At 39.4% G+C, this 21,074-nt stretch overlaps 1 protein-coding gene and 1 long non-coding RNA gene across 29 annotated transcripts in view; one reads left to right on the top strand and one right to left on the bottom strand.

Moving 5' to 3' along the window:
* The window catches only part of LOC124432332, a 204,220-nt gene extending 189,862 nt beyond the window's left edge, over nt 1–14,358 (bottom strand). Inside the window, exon 1 of the long non-coding RNA XR_006944230.1 lies at nt 5,280–14,358. This is a non-coding gene — a long non-coding RNA (uncharacterized LOC124432332). The remainder of the gene's footprint in view (nt 1–5,279) is intronic.
* Nucleotides 1–21,074, top strand: part of LOC124432323 (CUGBP Elav-like family member 1) — a 264,155-nt gene that overhangs the window by 53,843 nt on the left and 189,238 nt on the right. The window lies entirely within an intron of this gene.

The raw sequence follows: 21,074 nt of genomic DNA, 5'->3' as shown, positions 1-21,074 counted from the left end.
CGATACGAATTTCCTGCTCGTGTTTATAAGATGTAACGCACGTACGAAAGGTGTTATTCTCATCGAGTTCGTAAATGTTCCTATAATAAAGCCATGACACGAACTTATGCTACCACGTTAGGAAGGTGGTAATGTTGGACCAACTTCCGGATATGTAATGTACGTACGTGTACCTAGTCATTACTCGATAATACCTATCTTCGTTGCATCCCTTCGTTGCAACAGAAAGACAGTGTACGTGTTGGTAGATCACAATACGAGACAATTCGATCGATATCGGTGATCTTCAAAGTATGATTTTATGTGAGAAATTTTTTATTTTCCTTATAAAAGATAGCGTTAAAAATGTTGTATTTTTGTTTATATAGGAATATAGAAAATATGATGCATGATTTCATGTAATTGCAAAATTTCTAATATACTTTCCGTGCGTGTGAAATATACAAATATGTATCGTTTTTCATAGAAAATAAATATTAATATTTGACGTTGCGCGTAAAATTTGTATGTATCATCGTATATATGAGTTCTTTGAAAAATCGTTTTCACTTGGGAGAGCGTATAACCTATCATAGTTTGAAAAGTACTGCCATATAAACATTAGAAACGTTCGGTGGTCCCACTCGCGTGTTGCGATAGTAAAAAGAGTGAAATAATATTGAATATTGCAGTCGATCGATCTTCGACTCTGTAAAAACGTTTGACAATTTTCAAATAGATTTAACGAAAGAGATAAAAAAGAAGAAAAAAGAAAAAAGTAAACGTCCATTTAATGTCAAAAATAAAATGAAATCATTACCGATTCAAGGGGACTCGTTGGTTTACTTGCTTTATCATTTATCGAAATAGAATCGACTATCCCCTGATAAATTTAATAGTGGTTAATTATCTATCACTGATCCTACTTTCGCCTAAATTTCGGACCGGTCGAGAAGTCCGAATGATGAGAAATCATCTATTGCTCGAATGTGATATTTTTGTTGATATATATATATACAGACACACACATTCCACGATGTTCCACGAAACCTAATTTATCGTTTTGGTCATGCATTTTTACGACACCACCTGATGATGGGTACATAATACGTACGTATTACTCGTGCGAGTAAACGTAGTGGATAAATAATTAGGATAGTGCGAAAAGATCGGCGATAATAACGATAGAGCTTTGTAAATCATCGAGTAAATTGTTCGTTCGTTAACACTGGGAGCTCCATCTATACATTTCTGACCATTTTAATTTATCTTTTGTTTAAAGCGTAACGAACGGTACATAACGAGGATGAAAACTATTATTTCCATCTGCAGAATATCGATTTCCTCGGGAAATTTATCATTCAGCAGAATCCACGGCGTTAGTCCGCGTTTAGAATTTAATAAGAAGGTTAGACCATTATTTCCATCAACGGGATATCGACTTAAAAGCGGCGAAGCGTTAGTTCGTTGCTACGGTTGGCGTAAGTGTCGAGTGTTACACGTTGCTCTGCTTTTATGTGCATGGTGGTGCATACAATGTTCACGTGGAAAGAATATTCGAATAGTTTCTCCGTGAAAATACATTGTACTCGTTTATGCAAAATAAACCATTAATTTTCTTTTAAACCGACACATTATTTAAAAAACATAAAAGAAGGAAACTTTGTAATACTCGAAGAAGATAAAGAGAACAAGAGTAAACTCGAGTGTTCTGCTCGGGTAAATCGTCTTTCTACGGGCAGCGCTAGCCAGCTATTTTCGATGAAAATAAGGAGTCGTGAGTCACACGAGAGTCGCGAGGAATACCAGCCGGCCTGTTAAACAAGCTTCGTCTCTATCCCTCTTTTCTCTCCTCCGCCTCGGACTTGGCTGTGTCTTTCTGCCAGACCATGTTTCTCTACTCGTTTCTCTTTTTCGTCTTTCTCTCTCTCTTTCTCCCCTTCTCTTTTCCTATCTCTATCTTTCTCTTTCCCTCTCTACGTACAGTGCGCTACGAGAGTATGTTTAGATTTCAGAATATGCGAGTCATCCCTACCCATTCTCTTTCAAAACTTAGCATGCCGCTACTACTGAGCTAGTGTCAAATTACCACTTTCATGCACGCTACGTGCGAACGAGCTGACCGTAATCATCCACCGATGCATGTATAAATAAGGTTGTACTATATTTCCTACCATTTAAGGATAAATCTTTTGTTCGTTTATTTTCTATATACTTATTTAATTTGCTTACGTTGCAATTGCCTTAAATAAATCTGATTCTGCAATTCTATTAAGTAACAAAAAACGAAATGGACTTTTCGTGGACTTTCATAGTTATATTTCGATTGTATTTGGATTAAATTCGATGTTTGGATCTTTTGTAAAAAATATTCGTATTGGGGATAAAAAATATTACAAAAAAAAAAAGAAAGGAAACAGACGAAGGCTATTGTATATAACATAGAAAGTTTAACTAACAACGAACGCAACTTTACATATATACCTTCGAGCATCGAAACGATAACGCGCATACAAACACGAGTTTGCGTGGTGAACTTAAAAGGGTGAAAGAGAGCACGGGTAGCTGATACCACGTCCCCTCGGTGCATCGATCATGCTCGCGTCCGTGGCATCCGTTCGTGTGGTTTTCTCGTTGTTGGTTCCATCGTCTCGTTGTCGATTGGGACAACGTAAAAAGTGAGAGGATTTCTCGACTCGTCGAAAGGAATCATCGAAAAGAGGATTTTCATCGACGTGAATTCAGCTCGCCAAATCGTTCGTCTCGAATGACTTAACTTTCGTTTCTTCTAACTCCTCTCTCTCTCTCTCTCTCTCTCTCTCTCTCTCTCTCTCTCTCTCTCTCTCTCTCTATCTATCTATCTATCTATCTATCTTGCTCTATTCTTTCTTTCTTTCCTTCTTTCTCTTTCTATTCGAGTCTTGCGCACGAACGATATTTTCGGCACGTTTGCGAATCCCGCAGCATAGGTACCGAGGGAATTCGGATCATCGTAAAGCCGACTAGTACATAAAATCGTTCTGTCGTTCTCCCACGATTCTCGCCAAGTTTCGCGACATCACTTTTATTCTCTCTTAACCGTTTCTTCGCTCGGGTTCGATCGTGAGAACGCACCATCCTCTCGTAAACACGCTGCATCACCGTCGTCGATCGTCTGCATCGTCGTCGTCGTCGTCGTCGTCGTCGTCGTCGTCGTCGTCGTCGTCGTCGTCGTCGTCGTCGTCGTCATCGTCGACTTCGTCTGGTTCGTCTACGTCGCCGTTCTCCATGCCGTAATACTGAGGGAGAAGGAAAATAGAAATTCCACCGATTTCGACGTCGTATTACGATCGCTTGGAAAAGTACTTACGCGGCGCGTTCTCCTCTCGGAAATGTAGAATTTCTTGAGAGCTACCTGCCGGACGTACATATGTATGTAGAGGTACGTACTTTCTTGACAAATATTTGCTTGGTGGTATGCTACTTTTCCCCTACGAGTCTCATTACCAAGCCTTCCGTAAAATTACATTCAAGAGGAAACGATCGTCGGGTTATTATTTTCCGAAACGTTTATGAAACTATATACATATGCATCTATGTCGCGATGATGCTTGGTTGGATTAGTTCGATTAAAAAATAAAAAAAAAAATAGAAGAGAGGGAGAGAGAAAGAGGAAAAAGAAACAGAAAGTAGAAAAAAAAGAAGAAAAAAAAACAATAAAACGAGAAAGTAGAAAAGTCTGTGGCGCGGAAAAATAGTAGCGCATTGGGGAAAAAATGGGAAGGTAGCGATCCGTAGGGCGGACATTCGAATTTTTCAAATGTCACGCGACACCGGTAAAAAATTCGGAATAAAAACGATGCACGCACGATCGCGCGAGAAACGACGATCGTTTCCGGGATTTGCGTTGGGAAAGCGTTTGCTCCCCTCGGCCATCCTTTTTTATCTTCATGGCCCTTTTTTGCAACTCGCAAAACTATTCTCCTATCGCCGTTAGGATTGCTCTCTCTCTCTCTCTCTCTCTCTCTCTCTCTCTCTCTCTCTCTATCTCTCTCAGATTGTCACACGAAATGGGTTAATAGGACAACGCAACCATTGCTATTATAACGCCGTTTCGTTGCTCTAATCATTTGTAGTTGAAGCCTGGCCAAGTTTCGATACATCGCAGAGCATCTCAATGAGGTGTAACCATTTAATGTGTACTGCCAAACTGGAGCGGCTGCGCCACTGCGTTAGCTTAATTAAGAATTAATAGCGCGCTCTTTGAAAACAAATTAGCATATATCTCAATCATGGATTTTACTCTCGCCCTCGCCTACGCTATTTTATCTCTCTATCGGTCTTTGTCTTTCTATCTCTCTCTCTCTCTCTCTCTCTCTCTCTCTCTCTGTTTCTAGTTCTTTCTCCTACCAATACCATAACGAAAAGCATATTCAAATTCGGTCTCGTGTACGTGTCAACGACGATCGAGCGGTTATCGATGAAGCCACGCGAGTCCTCGGTTGCATTCAACGTTTGCGAAACACCGCAAAGCCATTTAATTCTTCGTGACCATAAATATCACTCGAGAATATTAATTGCTGGATGCTAGAGTTAATACGATATCGAAAATCTACAGCTGCGCCGGTAGCCAACGCGAATGTCGCCCACTAATTGTTTCTCAGTGGTACGTGCGTTACAATTGTGTTGCTTTGCTCACCGTTATCGAGAAACCTTTGCTTTTCCTTTGCTTTTCCTTTTATTTTCCTTCTTTCTTAATTCTTTTCCTTTAGAACTCGGCGAAAAGTACCAATGTCGACTGTTTCTAATTCGATCGTATTACCGGACTTTCGACATATGGTCGTTATCCCTTATAAAAGTCCTTCGATAAATATCGTACAATCGGTGGACAAGTAACGTTTATGGTCTCATGGTCTGCGATCAAGGATATACCCGTAGAACATATCCACCATATACGTAGGAGATTGGTAGATAGATAGGTAGGTAGATACGTACGTATAAGTTTTGGAGAAAAATCGATCGAGCTGGTAATTCATCGATTTCGGATAAAATCGAGTATCGAACTTGGAACTATAAAATTCGAACAATAAAACGACAGCCTTCCTTGAATTTCGTGGAGTTTTATCACGCGGTACGTTTACGTTCTCTCGAAGTCGTATGTTATTAATTTTCGCTCGGTTCCATGAGAAGAATTATATTGCCTCGTAAAATGAAATTAAGAGCAGGGGATGAGACATACGAGTCGCAAATGTTTAAATCTTGTTTCTAGGTTTACGACGCGATGGTGCTCATAGTCCGATGTTATATTTAGATCTACTTACCGGTGGATACTCGAAACTCAACTCTTCTTCTTCCTTCCTTCCTTCCTTCCTTCCTTCCTTCCTTCCTTCCTTCCTTTCTTTCGGGTTTCGATTTTGGGAGGAAGGCTCGTTTCATCGACTTATCCCACAAAGATTCGTCATAACCGATCGAGAATAAGTTTCTCCTGAAAATGATCCAAACGCAAAAAACGTTGAATATCGGTAAACAGAAAAGTTTCGAGAAATGCGTGGGGAAAAATGTATGTCAACGTTTCGCTTAAAACTTCGATCAGAAATAACGATTGAGAGGATTCAGTTTCTGTTCTGTTCTATTCTATTTTATTCTGTTCCACTTTATTCTATTCTATTCTATTCTATTCTATTCTGTTCTATTCTATCCTACTCTATCCTATTTCATCCTATTCTATTCTCTTCTATTCTATTCTACTCTATACTGTCCTATTTCGTCTCATTCCATTCTACGTCAATTTTTCGTAAACCATTCTTATCATTACTACGAGAAAAAGAAAACATGTCTATCTGTCGAGTTAGGGATCGATGCTCTTCAACCTTGATTTCGATAAAGCCAAAAAGCACGTGCTTCGACGGAGTCGGATAAAGTGGCAAAATTGTAGGGTGCTCCTCCTGGTCGATGTCTCATTTTGCTGCACCTTAGAACGACCCGCAGCTTTTTCATTATCGCCGGTACGGATGGAAAGGGGAGGTGGAGGAAAGACAGAGGGCGAAAACGGCGAATGAGGGTGAATTCGACGTAAGGAAGCTTGCCTTTTCACGAAAGTCTCCTGTTTTCGTTGTCGCTGTTTCTCTTATTTCTTTTTCTTCTTCTTCTTTTTCTTCTTCTTTTTCTTCTTCCTCTTCTTCTTCCTCACTTACGAAATTAAGAAGCAGTTCGTCACGAAGAACGTCCAAGGGTGGCCAAATGAGGATAGAGAAGGAAGGGAAAGAACGTTTTTCTATGAGAAGCAATTCGTTGCAGGCTCGACGAGTGTCGCTGCTCTTACAGCTCGATCTCTTTCGTCTTTTCTCTCTTTCTCTTTCTCTCCTTTTCCCTCGTTCTCTCTGTTCTTCTGACTCACTCGTTGGATCAAATAAAAGGAAATCTTTCTCCTTTTCCTTTTTCTCGACCGTTTTTTCCTTTTCCTTTTTCTCTTTTTTTCTTTTTTATCTTGTTTCCGTGTCGTCTCTGTTTCCTTCTTCTGCTTCATTTGCAGCATTTGTCCGCTTCGTTGCTATCAAAACCAACAACACGACTACCGGCATCACCGGACAACCCGTAAAGTTATTTTAATTTGGCAACTGCAAAATCGACTGGAAGATACGTTCTGTATGTGCGATACCGCGATTAAAATACGTCCAATATAATACAGTAGCCGAGCTTTTATAATTCGGTCGATCTAAATAAACGTGTCGAATTGGTCGTTGCAACGTAAAACACGAGGCGACCGAGAATGGAAAGGACTGGGTGGAAACTTTACAAATTTTCGAGGATCGAGCTGGTTTTGGTTTTCGAATTTATACTCGATCGTTTTCGCAACGATTAATGCTACTACGTTTTCGTCCATCCATTCGTTCTCTCTTTCGATTCTATTGCTATCCTTGAAAATTATAGACATCGATAGATTCGTGCGAATTTCATTGTCCATTCTTCCCTTTCTCTCTCTCTCTCTCTCTCTCTCTCTCTCTATCTCTTTCTAATTCTGTTTACACAGTGACATCTTTTATCGAGATTATAACGTTCAAGATTTGAGTAATTATGAGAGATAGCTCGCGATACGATAGTTTGCGTATTACGTGCACTTATCGAAATCGAAATTCCTTTATCATGTTATAGCCGCCAAGATTGGTTAAGAACGATTGGTCCTTCTCGATTATTTGGAAATTTCACTTTCAAAGAGTTGCGTGTTGTAAACCGATCGCGTGCCTCTAATTGTTCTCTACGATGTACTTCGCTATAAATTATTGTCAGACTGCTCGTCTCTACCGTCTTTCGTAAGGTTGCCTTGAGCTTTCAGTCCGGTATTAACGTCGGAAACTCACAATCGATTCTTATACTTGGAGAGTTTTTGAGAAAGAAAGGAAGAAAGAAGGAAAGAGAGAAAGATCTTCGCGTGTCCGTTCAAATACGATTTGTCGTAACGCTTTAGAATTTATCTTTCGACGAGCTGCGCCTTTTTCTTCTCTCTCCCTCTCTCTCTCTCTCCCTCTCTCTCTCTCTCTCTCTCTCTCTCTCTCTCTCTCTCTCTCTCTCTGTTCTTCATTGTATTATGTTTTAAAAGCTTGAAAAAAGCTCTTCACAGAAGAAGCGGAGACTCGAATGTGTTCCTAAACGTTTCTTCTCTCTCTCTCTCTCTCTCTCTCTCTCTTTTCCTCCCGTCTACGTTTTTCTTTCTCTATCTATCTCCGTTTCCCCCTCTTCCTCTCTATCGCTCTCTTTCTCGCTGAGGGAACCCTTTGACGCGTCCTTCAAATGGAATGCATAATTTCTCGACAATCTTTTAAATCGTTTAATCCCCCTTTGCTCTGTGAATGTTAAAAACTCTCTTTCTGCGCGGAAAATGGTAATGTGAATGGCGGAGGAAGAAACGTTTCAGAGGAGAAAATTCTACGGGGTTAAAACGTGCGTCTCCTAGACGAGAAGCAGAACTCGCAGCTCCAATTTCCGGAATTATCCGCGGAGTGCCATGCCTCGTGCCGCGAAACCTCGAATTCGTAGCGAAATTTAGGCCGGATACGGGAATTCTAAGAACAATGTTCCTTCTTATTTCTTTTCTTTATTTCTTTTACTCTCTCTTTACGTATCGAAATCGATAATTGAATTGCGTCAATGATGCACCCTCAATGCGTCTTTCGTTCGTATCGTGTTAAAGCCACGATCGTTGAATGATAATATCGAGTGAAAAAAGAAAAAAGAAAAATAAAAATGTTTCTTTCGCGCTCGCTGTTATTCGCTGCAACGTACGTGAAGTAATAACCACGAGTGTAATATAATATAATTCATCGCTCATCATACCTTGAATAATGAGGTAGCGGATACATTGTGTAAGTAAAGATTAAAGAGAAGTAGAAACAGTATGGGCTTTCAATGTTTACAATGCGGTACGTACGGCTATCTTATAGGCATAATTTTATTTTTCATGTTTTTTCTTTTATTCTCTCTCTCTCTCTCTCTCTCTCTCTCCCTCACTCATCTCTATAAGGACTATGCGATGCAATGTATATGGAAGAAAAGAGAAGACGAATATTTAATCGTAGGATGGAAGAGCACGCGTGCGCTCTTGTTTACGCGATTCGTTTTACGATGGATATGAACGTCTCGCATTCCGCACGAACTCTGTGTTCCTCTCATCCTCTCTTTATATTTCTAGTTTTCCATCTCGGCCAACGCTCGACGACGGAGTTTAACTCTACAAATCTCTATTTTCTGTCGGCCGAGATGGAACGAATTTAAACTCGCGTAATATAAAGAGCAGTGAGTGCGTATGTATTTACCTATGTAGCTACGTACGTGTACGTGTACATAAGAACGGGTATACATAGAAAAAGTCGAGCGCGCTCTATTAGCTCCCCTTATCAAAATGCACGACCCGACTAAAACTGCAATTTCTATGGAGCTGACGAAGATGCGTTGCGATGCCAGGACCAAAGTGTAATGAAAACATTTCTTTTGAGTAGTGATATTATTTTGGCCTCTCTCTCTCTCTCTCTCTCTCTCTCTCTCTCTCTCTCTCTCTTTCTCTATCTCTCTCTATCTCTATCTCCCTCTTGGTATCGTCGGAAACTAAGTTTCCAAAATTCCGTCAATCGCAATATTTGCTCGATCGACAGGAACCTTTCTAGACTATTATTTCCATCCATTCGACGTTCCATTCCTTTTCCAGACATTTTCCAAATAGTATGCTCTGGATGCCATACTCGAACGTTAGTTTTCATAGTTTAGTACGGAAAGGAACGTCGTGGTTGCACTCAAGGCATCTCTACGAGACGTCTCGACGTTCCTATTGAATGTATAATTCAAATTTCGTCGTATGAATAATGTGCAATGATGTACGGGACCGGCAGTGATAGGGGTGAGACGTAGGAACGTTTGCAGGGTGCGCGAAACACAGAGAAAGAGAGGGAGGGAGAGCTTTGCCTTGCCGCGAGTGTAACGCAATAAATAATAGACGCAGGGTCGTCCGTTTCTCTGTCTTCCCTCGGCAACTTCCCAGCGCGTCCCATCGCTGAAATATTCAATGGTAGTAATGGCCTGAAACTCGTTGCTACCCGCAGATCCACCTGTCGTTTGGGCACCAGATTCACGTCGGTTTTCGATTCTATACGTCTCATCCTTTCTCTTCTCTCTGTGTCTCTTTCCCTCCCTCAACATAGTTCAACCGTTATACTCGATTTGGTCATGTCAATCGTCCTGTCACTTTTATCCATCCTGTAGGTCTTTCGATATTACCGTTAAATTGTACAAAAGCTATAAGAATCGTTTAGCGAACGAATGCATTGCGTTAAGATACTTTTATTTTTATTTATTAATTCGAATCAAAGCTAAATGCAATCATAGTCTGCCGATCTTTATAAGAGAAATAAAAGGAAAGGGATGAAATACTTTTTTATTTCGCATTGAAGAATAGAGCTGTGAAAGGGATAACGATTAAACGGCTTTAAAATTAATTTATCACCTGATAAATTTGGTGAACTTTGCCTTTTTTATTCCCGAGAAAATCCTCGTCACGCCGGCGAAAAGAAAGCGCAACTCTGTGTGTTTTATCTTCTTTTTCTTCCTGACTTAATTGGAGGAAATAATCGAGTTAATATCGTTCCAGCGTTCAACGGAGATTGAAAAACTTTGGCTTGGCGCAATTAATTTTGTCGCGAATAATTTCTACGATTTTCAATGGATATGTGTAAATCGAACGAAATAATGACGATAACTGATAAATATCTTACAATTACGGGAAATAGATAAATAGATAGAGAGAGAAAATAAAATTTTCATACCCTATGAAACATAACTAAGATAGATAATCTTGAAAGAGTAGCTGCAAGCATAAGAAAATGAGAAAGAAATAGAATGAAAGGGAGAGGGAGATCGATAAGCTTTCTTCGATAGCGTTTGCGTACATACTGTAGGACTTTGCAGTTAAAGTTTCTCTTCGGAATCTTTTCTTTTCGGCGTCGAACTTTACGATTACCGCTCTCACTCAGAGAGAACCATGCGACTTTGCCTTTAAATTTCTAGGAAAAAGTCCGCACCTCGAATCGATGGTCACCCAACTTTCGTGCGTTCTCTTCGACATCGGCCTTAATCTCGATGAGTGCACTGCGAAGAAAAAGCAGATAAAAAGAAGGAAAAAAGAAAGAGAATTACTTGGGAGCAGAGAATTAATCGAGAGTCTTTCAACTAATTCGTTCGCGAGTCACTTAACCTTAGACACTTTTACGAACGATAAAGATATTTGGCCTTGTTTGCGATCTACTTGGCACTAATCTATTTGCGTCAATTTGACGAACATCTCGAAGCATCTTGAATCGATCTCTAGAGAAACGTGTCTGTCACGATCGATCAATTGCTTTCGATGATTTACAAGCGTCTATAACGAAACCGTGACTTATTCGTCGATGATAAATCTCTTGGCAAAATTGTTTTATACGATAGATATAGCATATAATCATAGTTATCATCGATAATTATAATTAGTCGATTTAACATTTGAATTGATTGATCTCGAAAAAAAGAAAGAAAGGTAGTTAGATTTCGATGATAAATAAATGCGAAACGTCGTTATAATAGAAAGCAGCAGTTCCCTTCTGTTCGTAGGTGACAGTGATAGAACTGCCTGACCGTGCCACCCTTGTCTCGCTACAAAGGATAGATATAAGCTCGTAAAATATGGCAGGGATCATTAAAGTAGTATTTTCCGGGCAAATCGATTTACGATTACGAAGTCGTCTGTTTTATTCATCCGACGACGAAAAACGATCGTAGGTGGGTGGCATGATGGCAAGCACGAAAAAGTGAGATCGACCACTCGTTTTCGAAATAAAACGACGTTATACGACGTTCAAGGAAATACCAGTTTTCCATTCGTCGTAAAAATCGATCATTGCGGGAAAGAAAAAAAGAAAAAATAGAAGATGTCTTTAATACGGATAATTCTAAAAAAAAAGTTTGTCCTTTGACGATTTTTCGTTTAATTATAAAGTCCGCTTTGAAAAAAGAAAAAAAAAGAAAGAGAAGAAAAAAAAAAAGAGAAAAAATATTTCAACCTAGTTTCTGCGAACGATGAGGTTCTAAATAGCACGACGGAATCGACTCGATCTTGACCTATTTCGAAACTTTCTTCAAAGTTTAATTTCGATACGTAGGAAAGGGAAAAACAAGATAAATATTTTCAAAAGTGATACATAAACGAACGATACGTGCATAGGCACAAATAGTTCGTCGTATTTCAATAAATTAGTTTTCATTTGTCTAATGGGTAAATAACATTTTCATTGACATAAATCGACAGTACGGAAATCAATGATTATTTATCCTTGAAGGTCAATTAGGAATATACGAAACGCTAGTGAAATACCACCTTGTATAGTAAACAAATATAAAAAGAAACAAGAAAGTTCGTACGTAAAAGTCAAACAGACGAAAAACATATGCGATCTTTCGCAAAAGTTTAGTTTACGAACGATCATCGTCTAGCATGGAAGGCTCATAGCGGAAGGCAAGACCCACGGCGATGATCGAGCGAAACGAACGAATCAAAGGAACGTAAGTACATAAGTACGTATGTACCAAAGCGTGATTGGCGTACAGCCAGTTGGCCATATAATTGAACATCGCGTTCCCCTTGGCTTGCTCCAGTGTCGTTCGTCGCTTAAGCGAGACTCACACGGCGCATAAATCAGAACAATTACTTTGCCTATTCGTTGTTCGCAGTCGACGACGAAAAGAATTCATAGAGATTCTATAGGACGTATCAACGTTTTACGAGGAGAAAATCAATCTCGAATTCAGCTTTTCCCTTTGCATTTTCGACCCTTTCGAAATGTTTTTAATTACGATAACTTAATAATGAAGCTCCGTTAATCTTTGAAAAAATTATTGATATTTTCGTTCATCTAGTCCAATCGTTTAAGTTAACCACCAACGATAAAGTATCCGACGTGCTTTTATATCCTTTTAAAAGAGCAGTAATAATAATTATGCTGAAACGATAACGACTTGGAGAGGGATAGTTTATGGCTGTACTTGACGTTTTATAGTTTTACTAGATTAAAAACAAACTGAGTTCTTGTGCGTTTAATACGAAAGCCTCGGAAGGAATCGTTTCAAGATTTATTTCTTATTATTGTTGTCGATTAAAAGAAAGAAAGAAATAGAAAGAGATGTTTCGAAGAAATCGATAATCCAAAGTTGTCGAATTGAGCCGATGGAAAACGCATGACGTTGTTATTATTCGAAGGATCGGTCGGGAAAGTGGCTTCGATCGTTCCTTCGAGATTTCGTGGTTTGCAACATTAAATGACCTGTCATACGGTTGGTACGGCAAGCGAAACTGTTATTTGAGGATCTCCACCGAGTTAATCCTCTTCCTCTATCTCGCCCTCGGTCCCAGGGGCATCAAATGAGTTTACTCGGGATACGCCGAATGCGCGGACGATGTTGATCGTTTGCTAGACCAGTAGAAATTATCATCACTCGGATGTACTCGGTATATCTAGTCGACCGAGCGAATTCGCCAAACGTTTACCAATGTAACGCATTTCTACAAGTTAGTAATAAGTGGTAAGTAGTAGTTAGGAACTTGGCAACGTTCTAACGTAATACATTGATTTTCTTTTCGCGAACTTATATTTTCTATATAATTCATTTTTTGCCATCGTTTTTTTCCAAATCCATACTCGAATATTCATAAAGCAAAATGGCTTCGACGAAATCGTTTGCCAACTCGGAATAAGAAAATAAACTCATCCAAGGAATCTTTTTAATTTCAGACGATGATTCATAGATTATTTTGGTTTTTCTTTTTTTTTTTTTTTTCTTTTTGTTTAATGAGACGGAATCGCCTTTATCTATATTTTTTTGATATTGAAAGTGTACAATAGAGTTAATTTCAAGGAGTAAGAGGAAGAGAGAAAATGAACGATATTACAGGCCAAATATTTCCGTCGCGATGCCACCGAGCTATGTCGACCTGGTTACGTAATTGGCCGTAGAGATCGCATCTCCGACTGCTGCTGCGATCGCGGCTGCGATCTGCCAATTTCGAGTGACGGATAATCCCGTCAGCGGGGACTAAAGTTAGCTTCTAGCGCGATGGACGCCGTCAGAGTCAGATGGGGAATAAGACTTTTCTGTTTGACTCGACGCTACCGTTCTCTCCTTCTATCTTTTTCCGTCACATTCGATGCTACCGTATCGTTTCCATCACGTAAAACTCCTCGAAGAACGCCCACCTTTTCTCTCTCTTTTTCGTACTATATTCTCTACATTATGCGAAATATTTTTAAAGTGCTATTCGAAGACCATCGTATTCTATTTATTTCTTGTATTATTAAAAAAATAGAACCCGTACTTTATTACTTATTTATTTTTAGAAATATATTCGATTTATTTACTATCTTCAAAATAGTCACACGAAGACAGCAGGCAGTCCATTTGAACGGACTAGGATATGAAAAAAGAAGAAAGAAAAAAAAAATAAATAGTAACATCGAAGAAACGTATTTAAAAGTAGCTTTCATGTTGCTTCCATGCTTATGAAGTCATTGGCCCGATCGATTAGTCACGAAAAAGATGGCTGGCATAAGGCGCCGAGAACATGGTCAGAATAGAAGCAAAGTGGAAGAAATGTTATTTCCGACGAGATCGATCATATCCGTCGACATCTCGTATGCTCCGAAAAGTCCCATGGTAATCGCGTAGCGTGAGACACAGTCGTTAGAAAGCGAAGCTTCTAGCTACTTTCCCAATAGCCTTCTCTTTCTTAGGCTTTTCGAAATTAGGAACCAATTCCCCAAGTACTTTTGCTTCGATTTTCGCGAAAGGCACCACCAATTCTTGATCCATTTAATTACTTTTCGTGTATCTATGTCCTTTCAATTAAAATTATTCATCATTTATGTTTTCATTTAAGTTCTAATAATTATGATAATTAATATATATATATATATATATATATATATATATATATATATATAAAGACAAACGAAAAATAAATAATTAATGATAATTATTTCGACAATTCGATTCGAATTGCAATATCTCTTTCGACGTATTTGATAAGAAATTGTTCATTTCTCACTGATTAAATTGGACATCTTATTCTTTTTTTTTTCTTTGCCTTTTTTTCGTCGCAAAAGGACTAATTAGAAGCCAACTATCGTAGGTTAGCATTTTATTGTCCAAGTTGACGAGCGACGAAAGCGCCGATTCCTCGTGACCTAAGCTTATTTCCTGCCGTTGTCGTACGTTCCTTTCGCGAACAATACGAGTTTTCTGCGCGTGCGTTTTTGCATTCATTTAGATGGTAATCACGCACGGCGACATTTTATTGCGGAGGAACACGAAGCCTGTACCGCCCCTACCCATTTGCTTCTTCCACCCTTCACGACGACATTTATATCCCATCCTATCGTCGTTCAACCTGAAAGGGGTACGTCGACGCCTCGTAAAACTTAATCCAGAAAAGGAATCAACTCTATTTCTAGGAATGGACTCTATCTCTAATCGTTCGTTAATAATTATTTATAATTTATCAACTCCAATTTATAAATTAGTTACTAGTATTAAAGAAACGAAACGCGTGTAGATTATGTTTTTACAAAGTGTGTTATACACGAAACTAATCGAACGTATGTTATCAAAGTTCCGATCTTATGTGTTCACTCGAATGATCTAGTGAAGAAGATCGTCTATGTAATGGCTATTGGAAAATGGTCGATTCGTTGCGAAAGTGGTCTCGATAGAGGCGAAAGGAAGATTACAACGTGCGGTGCGGTACGTTTTAATAATTGAAATAATAGAGGGGTCAAAGAAAGAGGAGGATGGAAGAGGGATCGAGGAAACTAAGAGCCGAAAGCCAATGGAAAGAGGTCTGGGGTAGAGTGGGAAGAAGGCAATACCGATAGCAGAAGCTCTGGGAAAGCTGCGCTAGGTAGAAGGAAAAGCTTTCTTCGCATCACGGTCGCTTAAGTGGAAAGTAACGAGCGGCGGTTACGTTGTTACCTTCACCACTACCATTACCACCATCATTGGCATCACGAAAGGCATCACCACTACTAGAGGTACCCGGCAGCAGTAGCGTCATCGGTAACACAAGGAACGTACACAGCTATCGACATTTCGTCGTCGTAGCCCGTACCTTAGGTAGCCCCTTGAATGCGTAATCGTTTGTATGCAACGTCTACCAACCAAGTTGAGATCCACGACAGTGGACTCTCGGTGGAGAACAGAAAGGGAAGGATAATCAAATTGAAATTTGTTCGAGTCGTTTCGACGATGGCACCTGTCACCCTTAGCAAGTAGAGCAACGGATAATTTATCCTCGATAGATCGAAAAGGGGTTCCTTCGAAAGGACGCGAAATAATTGAAGGGACGACTTCCGAAACTTCTGTCTATCTCTCGAATTATTCCAAATGTCTCGTATCTCTTTTGTGAACAGATAAGAATAGAAATTGCGTCTTTTATTTATCGCGTCGTGTCGTCAAGACTGCATTACGACGAGTCCGATCGTTGAGATGTTTTATTTATTATCTTTTTTTGTTTTATCCTTCTCTTCTTCCCCTTTTTTCTTTCTTCTTGATAACGATAACGAATGAATTTTTAACTTGGAGGTTAGAACGATGTCCTGTCCCTGATAACACGGAATCATATAAACGTTATAACTAGTGGATACTACCGATATTGGCCGCGGAGATAAAAATATAGTGGATACGTCGAATCCTCTTATCCTTGGCACAAAATTAATATCGCGTAACGTAAGCTTTCTTTGGAAACGGATATCACGAGCACTATGGTCTATTAGCTATTGTATTACCTGTTACGTTGGCTTAGGGAGACCTTATCGCGTCGCAAGAAAATTAACGAAGCCACGGATGGCTCCTCGTAATGAGGACGAAAAATCGAAGACACGATTTGTGCGTGTGCGTACGTGCGTAGAGAGGTACAACGATATTTTTCACCATACTCGATTCTACGTTTCTCGACATTCTCCAGCCTTCAGGAAATTGAACGAATATTCGATTCCCTCCTCCCTTGCCTCCTTGCCCATCAAAATCGTGACTGAATTCGCACCGACGTTATGACGACAAAGGGTGCTCGACGATCCGTTTCATCGTTCTCTCGCGAACGAAAAAGCGATGGTAACGAATTTTCTATGTACGCGGAAGTCGCGTGAAAAAAAAAAAAAAAAAAAAAAGTTGCGTACGCGTTATCGAGCGGCACGTCGCATCGCGTCGACGAGTAATTCCTGATGATCTCGATTGCTCGATAACACTCCCGTGTTCACGCTTAGCGGACCGATCACGTTCGCGTTCACGTGCATGCATGCACGCACGCACACGCGCGTTTGTAGGTATGCGATACGGTTACTCGTTAACGGCATATGGTGTACAGAATGTGCTCTCCGAAGTGATAAGATAACAGTTGGTGCATATTAGGTCTTATCGGACTTGGATATGTTCAGATAAAACATCTCAATTTTTTCCTCTCCTTTCTTCTTCTCTCTTTTATTACACAGATCGATTGCGTTCTTAAATAAGATATTCACGCTTTCATTCAACTAATTTCATTAAGAAAAACGACAACAAAAAATTCTCTCTAACCTTTCAATCTTTTGGCAGCAAAAAAAAAAAAAAAAAAAAGAAAAAAAGGATAAAAAAAAAAAAAAAAAAAAAAAAAACGAGAGGCCGAATAAAAGTTAGCAAATTATTTTACCATTTTTTACTGTCAGAATTTTGAAGATTTTCCAGAAATCTCTGATGACAGGTTTTGATTTTAGATTGAAACTTTTTTCTAGAGAATTAAATTGACGTGCACGGAAAAATTGTACGATCACAAAGCGGATTACTCGTTATTTCTTTTTATTTTATATATACGTATATATATATATATATATATTTTTCTCCCATCATGCAAATTTACAGGCAGAATGAAAAAAAAGAAGTAGCGTAAATCGTCGCAAGGAATTCCGATGAAAAGAAATCAGAACGATTCGAAAGATGCATTGTTGCGTAAAATATTATAAAGTACATGGTAGGAAAGCCGGCGAAACGTTATGATTCAATGAGCTCAAGAGCTCGATCGTTTGACGTTAAAGGGTTGAAATAGACCGTGTACCAATTCGTTTGGGCGCACACCCTCTCGCTGCCATCAATGTAAATTTGCGGGTAATAAGCAGCAGGACGCGTTCGAGCACAGTGGACAAGCGTCATTTTACGAAAGTACGATTGCCTCGAGCTACGTCATCTTTTCATCGATATCTCGCAGGTTCCAAGTAGATGCTCGAATTCATCTATAAAATACGATCGTTCGATAAACTTTGATAAAGATAAATAGACAGTTTTATTAATGCAACGACATTTTCTCAAGGTTTTAAGTCGTATCATGCGATAGATAAGATTTGTTGTTCGTTAAAAATATAACGATATATTCTTTTATCTCTGAACAAATTGAAATAGTTCATGAAAAAAAAAAAAAAGAAAAAAAGAAAAAAGAACAAATAGAATTGATTTTTGTTCGGACTTAGCCAAGAGTTTATATCGCTATTAAAATCGATGAAATATTTGATGTTTTTCTTTTTTTCTTTTTTTTTGTTTTTTTTTCTACATATTTTTTCAATCATCGTTCTAAAGAGATTACAAAAAAAAAAGAACATCGTCGCTACATAAATCACATATGTATTTACGTATACTTTTTCAAAAGCCTCTTTCTCCTCTTTCTCAGTCAAGCATACGAAATACTTTGATAACATTGTCGTCTTGTTCGGAATTTTTCGCTCGATCGCAAAGCCGAAGCGCTGCCGAGGCCGGGGGGCAAACGGGAATCCCATTACCACCGAATAAAGAACCGAAATTCTAGACGTTATAACGCGCGAAGGTATGTAGCTTTACCGCGGAACACCGCGGAATGAAGCTGTGCGGAGAGCTCGCGCGTTTTCTTCGACGGTTCCCAAGGGAGCTCTAACGATGTTGCAGCGCGAAGAAATTCAAACGGTTTCGTCGCAACACCCCTTCCCCCTCTCCTGCCTTTGGTCGCACCGATATATACTTGTACACCCATGTGTGCCTTGTAAACGCGTGTGTATATATATATATATATATATATATATATGTTTTTCTCTGTACACAAGCAACGTCTCGAACGAATACCGACGCAAATATGCTTTTAAGAACGCAGCTGGTCTTGCATAGCGAAGGTATTCTTAACTCGCCTTTGTGGGTTCCTGTATTCCCTCTCTTCTCTCCTCATCTCTCCATTTCTTACTAGCTCGCACTAGCAACTCCGTGCTAGTAGTTTCTTCCAAGCATGAAGAGCTTCTTTTACCAAGAAGATGCATCGTTTTGCAAGCATGGAAGATCGATCGTCGAGTCTCGCGCTCGCGCATCCATCCGTTGTACCTTAGCGCATTCGCATCGTCTTACTATGATTACTACGCCGAAACATGATATCCTTTTTCTCCGATACACGAAACCTTCATCCGCTATGTATGTACTATCTTCATACGATCATATAAGACGTATTGCTTAAATAATAATCTTAACTCGACGCGTAATCATCTTCCAACTCTTGCACAATATTACCTTATCGTGGGTAGCGATAACTTTTTGTTAGTTCGCGATTGCCGAGGAATTTTCCAGGCCTTCGTTATCACCGATCAAACAGCGATAAGCTCTGTTCTTCACGATTCACCGACTAACGTGAGAATTTCAATCTCGGTTTACACGACGAACGAACGAACGATCGAAAATAATAAAGAGGGAATATATTTTTGTAGTCACGTTACGCTTTTGTCACGCTTTAAAGTCCTTTCATTTTGATTCATTTCGTTTCTCTTTTCTTTTTTTTCTTTTTTGACGCTAAATCGTAGAAATCCGTGATACATTCTTAAGACGATATTGAAACCGTAAATCTACCAAAACACACACAGATCAATAGCCACGCGTATGAGAGACCGAGGTCTTAATTTCGGCGACTGCCAAATACAAAAGCGCTCGTGGAAGTGCCTCGAAGCGATAAAACTGAGGGTGTAGAAAGCGATAAGGGAGGGTCACGTAAAAGACAAGGGACCCTTAGACGGTTGACGTGAAAACGATCAGGTAAAAGAAGAACGTGGCGCTTCGTTTTTTCCCTTATCTTCCTTTTTTCCGACACGCTTCTTGGATTTGAGTTTCTCTTTCATCCCTCGCGAAAGTTCTTCTTTTTCTTTACGCGCCTTTATCTTTATTTAAAGCCGAGGAAAAAGAAAGAGAGAAAGATTCTCAAAGCAAGTATTCCTTGATAGGTTTATTGAGGAATATATATTTACTTGTTAAATAAATGAAATCGAGGTAAAGTTAATGAAATATCGCAATGTTACAACGTCGCTCGTTGACTATGCACTTAAAAATATTTCAGCGAAGTAACTTTACAGACTTCTACGAAGAGCCGTAGTTTCAATATTATCGTTCGAAAACAAGTTCTTTCCGTGTACGTATACGAAGAGTAGTAACGAGTCGGCAACGCTCTCATGAAAATAGAATCCTTTAAAATATCGCAAATCCTAGCGCGAATGGTAAATTAATTTCATCGGCTGGAGTGGCAGGATCTTTCGTCGCGAAATGGTAGTAAACTTTGAAAACTTACATAATAAGGAATTCCTGACGCGCGTCGGAAGTGGCATCTATATTTACATCAAAGCAACTCGCTTTCGACACGCGTCCGTGCAACTTCGTTTTCTTGAGACGTTGCTACGTCGAAACGGACTGGTTAAATTTAACGTCGCTCTCGTTGTAATCAAAGTCGATTACGCATCGGTTTTCTCTCTCGAATCGTCTTTACTACGTCGATCAAATCGATGTTTTATCTGTAAACGATAAAAGCGATCGTTTGCAAAGAGACATTAAAATGGTCGTTTCTATTTAGATACCAAATAACCTTATAGTATTATCTCGTATAATCGATTGACTCCTTTCTTCGTTCCGTGTTATTTGTATTTGTCTATCGTCGATAGGATGAGTCCAATTGCGAATACCGTCGATCGATCGATCGGTCGGAATATCGTGAGCGTTCGATCGTAAAGGGAAGTAAAGAAAAAAGAAAAAGAAGTTTGGAGTCGGAATCGAGCCTCGTCGTAAATCGTGGCCGAGCTTCCTGGAGGAACGTACGACGTTCGTACGAGAGCTACGATATTCCACAATGACCATTCTCCACAGCTTGGCACGGAGCCAGCTAACACAAGGAAACACGTGTTCAAGATTAGCTGGGCACGACAGGTGCCACTGCTCGCAAGCCTTCGACCAAGTTTGCATACGAGAGCCCCGTATAACGTTCCTATGCTTACGTTGCCAAAGACCCAACAATCTCGAAGACACTTTTTCGAGAACGAAGCGACGATTGAAAATCGCCAACTTAACGAAACTTGGTAGAAAGGAAAATAAAAAAAAAAAAAAAAAAAAAAAGAAAAAAAAATAAAAAGAAAAAAGAAAGAAAAAGAAATAAGATGAGAACAATCCTTTTTAGATATTTTCCAGGATCTTTGGATTTTTCTAAATTCGTGCGATAAACTTAACAATTAATGTGTTTATTTATAAAGTAAAGCTTTAAT

This window comes from Vespa crabro, chromosome 24 (genome assembly GCF_910589235.1).
Source record: "Vespa crabro chromosome 24, iyVesCrab1.2, whole genome shotgun sequence".
In the NCBI taxonomy this organism is placed as follows: domain Eukaryota; kingdom Metazoa; phylum Arthropoda; class Insecta; order Hymenoptera; family Vespidae; genus Vespa; species Vespa crabro.
This window is presented reverse-complemented; position numbering and strand designations above follow the sequence as displayed.